The sequence below is a fragment of the Atractosteus spatula genome, chromosome 6, assembly GCF_055471065.1.
Source record: "Atractosteus spatula isolate fAtrSpa1 chromosome 6, fAtrSpa1.hap1, whole genome shotgun sequence".
NCBI classification, from domain to species: Eukaryota; Metazoa; Chordata; class Actinopteri; order Semionotiformes; family Lepisosteidae; genus Atractosteus; species Atractosteus spatula.
In genome coordinates this window covers 24,632,760-24,636,280 of record NC_142711.1, presented here as the reverse complement: position 1 = coordinate 24,636,280, position 3,521 = coordinate 24,632,760, and the positions used below count along the sequence as shown (strand labels likewise).

The 3,521-nt window shown below is 33.6% G+C and overlaps 1 non-coding gene across 1 annotated transcript; it reads left to right on the top strand.

Moving 5' to 3' along the window:
* The first annotated feature begins 436 nt into the window (after positions 1-436).
* On the top strand, positions 437-540 carry LOC148832689 (U6 spliceosomal RNA). The gene has a single exon (XR_016091287.1). It is a non-coding gene; the product is annotated as a U6 spliceosomal RNA (small nuclear RNA).
* Positions 541-3,521: the final 2,981 nt, after the last annotated feature.

The following is a 3,521-nucleotide window of genomic DNA, read 5'->3' as shown; positions in this document are numbered from 1 at the left end:
TTAAAAACAAATATCACACAAATAAAAATGTACCATAATTGACACATCAACACTGTTCTTTTTCTGAATTGCAATTCCATTTATTTCCAAAATAACAGAGTACCATTCTGATGTCAGATGCCAAGTCTCCTGTAGTTTGTTTTAGAGCAAACAATAAAGTACTTGCACCTACATGTTTAATAAAGATATTACCACATCATCTTGACCCTTATTTAAATTATAAATATTAAATAAAAGCAACAGTTTGTATGCTACTGCAAATGTTTTTTTATTTGAGAAATAATTGCTTCTTATATTATTATATTTCAGCTTCTGTGATAACATTACTTGCCTGTTTCTCAGTGAAAACTTTTTAAAATACTATGCTTCACTTGACATTTTGTTTTAATTATAACTAAAGATTGTTTTGTACTCCTCCATTAAATTACCATACACAATGGCTTCGGCAGCACATATACTAAAATTGGAATGATACAGAGAAGATTAGCATGGCCCCTGCGCAAGGATGACACGCAAATTCGTGAAGCGTTCCATATTTTTCAGGGTGGAGAGGTGGCTCTGTGGCTAAGGCTCTGCACCTGTGCCTGGAAGGTTGCCGGTTCAAATCCTGCAGCCAGCAGAGGAATCCTACTCTGTTGGGCCCCTGAGCAAGGCCCTTAACCCCAACTGCTCCAGGGGTGCTGTACAGTGGCTAACCATGTGCTCTGACCCCAAGCTTCTCTCCTTGTCTGTGTCTCATGGAGAAAAGCTGGGGTATGTGAAAAGATGAATTCCTAATGCAAGAAATTGTATAGGGCTAATAAAGAAACATTATCATTATCAATTCCACATAGTTGTTATCCATAACCATTGTACACCATTAAAAACCATTCACAAGTTTTTAGCATCTTTATCTTTTAGCACAATAACAGCACAACAACATTGAAATGTAATAACAATATCTGTTCATTTTAATCCCATTAGCAATGCGGTGCAAACCACTAGTTACCATTTAACATTAAATGCTATTTTCCATGACAATGCACTCATATATATTTTATGAGAATGAAAAGTTTCCTTATATAATATATAAAGTATATATTGAACCTTGTCTGTGTTTTTTATAGTTTACTTTAATACTATCAAATCTACCTTGCATATTTACTGTACTACTGTATATTACAATTGTATTTCAACAAAGCATAATGTAAGATATTCAGATCTGTGGAGAATTTCGAAAATAAAATATCAAAATCAATTCAAAGAAGCCTGTACTAAAATAAGTTTTAGACTAAAGCAATATTACTTATATAATTTGGATTTAATTTATCTCCTATTGAAACTGAAAGTGTTTAGAAAAACTCTGTTCTTATTTGCTTAATTTTAATTCTTCTTATTTATGAATTCTACTAAGCCTTGGATTACATTTTTGGATACCCAACAATGAGCTTTACACTACATTTGTGCAAAACAAATCATACTCAGGAAATTTAGCAAGAATAATTCTTATTTACATGTCACTGAAAATTAATCTCCCCAAACAGAAAGCAGTTAGACGTATGAAAAGATTAGTAGTTAAGCAATTAAGTCATATGTGATGCTCTTAATTGGTTTTTGGCAGCCTGATATTCAGGTTTCAAAATCTGATTTAGAAATACTTTAAAAAGCAAGGGATTATCAACAATGCACTGATTTCCTTTAAGCTGTGATTTAAAAAGAAGCATATTAAGCATGGAGAACAACAGCTTTTCTAAAACATATTAAGTCAATCTAATCCCTGAAGTAAAAATGCAATCAACAGTGTAAGCAATATTCAAAAGCAGAAAACATTGAACCATTGAGGATCCTTATAAATTCATAACACGATTATGGAGTATATAACATTTGTTCAAATTACATTTTTTAGAACTGATACTTAGTCACCTTCAGTTCAATGCACTACGCAGCTTTATGAGAATTTATAATTTGAGGTCTGACATTTACAGAAAGTGGTAAACCTTAATATATCTAATAAGATTATTTTCTTATTTTCTTATTTGCTGTGTAAATATTAAACATATATCAATTACATGTATATATTATATATGCTTTGAAGAGTATAATTTACATTGATTTTTTCCTTCTTGTATGTTGTTACGACCCCAAGTGTCTAGGGGTAAAGGGGTGTAAGATTTAGGACAATTCTTTTGGAAGCAGGTTGGTTTTGATGAGGGACTAGGAAGCGTGATAACAAGGGTAAGGAACTAGAGTGGTGCCAAAGAAAAGAAAATAACAAACAAAATGGAGCTGGCTAGGAAAGTGAGGGAAAGCTAACTTGACTGCAAAAGAAAACCCGAAACACACGGTCTTAGGCGTCTTCAACACCCTTACTCACCTCCACTAACTACCCAAAACCATACAAGACAAATGGCACTCACCCGTACTAAATTAGTGTTACTAATACAAAGTCAACTAAGTGTGTAAAGTGTACCCAACAACCTAAACTAACCTTATACACAAAAGTTCACACAAAAACACAAGTGAACCATGAATACAAATAAGGGAAAACAAGAGTAATCAACAGGAACAGGGTACAAAAGAACACAAAGGTTGAACATATAACACGTTAGGGCAAGGTAATGACAAAACAAGGATAAACACAAACAAACGAAAGTACAAAGAAACTAACAGAAAACCAACAAAACAACAAAGCAGAAGCTATACAAAAATACACACACACAAAGCAACACAACAAACCAACTAAGGCGAAGCAATAACCAAAAGCGAAGCAATAACAAAAACCAAACGGGACCGAAGTCAAACAAAAGACCTCTCCTTGCTGAAAACCTCCATGTTATATGCTGAATAAGATGCCCTCTGATTGGCTGAAAGCTAATTGATGATGACGTCCATACTGAAAGTGTGGTATAATGGTGGGCCAATGGGGAAGGGAGAACAATCAAGGGTCAGCAGTGTGGACATAGAAAAAAAACACACACAGAACACACACTGGGATGTAACATATGTCATCAGTCACCCACCAAAAGTAGTCTAATAAAGGGAGTTTTAGGGGGATACAGTATATTAAAAAAAGAAAAATAAACTCTGGGGCAGAATTTGAGCAAATTAATGTCTCTCAAGGTTTAACATTAAAAGGCTCTTTCACATTTTGATATAATGTATGCTGACAAAAGTATATAAGTAAAATGATTTTCCTTTCAAAACTTAAAACAAAAGCTTTACTTGATTTACAGTAACATGCCTTTTAAGAATGGTTTAACAAAAATGTTCATAGAGTAACATAGTAAAAAGTTTAAGTTAGGTCCAGGTGTAAAACAAGCATGTAAAAGCTGTGGTATAGACCTATACAAAAATTACATGGAAGGCCACTTCAGAGTAGCTTGTTCATAGTAGCATATCCTTATTCTCTCTTGCAGCACAGGAATTGTTGCTGTGAGGGGAGGGTGGGATGGTGATGCTGTAAGTATTTTTGCCCAAAATAAACATGTAAAATGTACAAAGAATATTTTCAAATGAAGAAAGCAGGAAAATAATGAATTAAA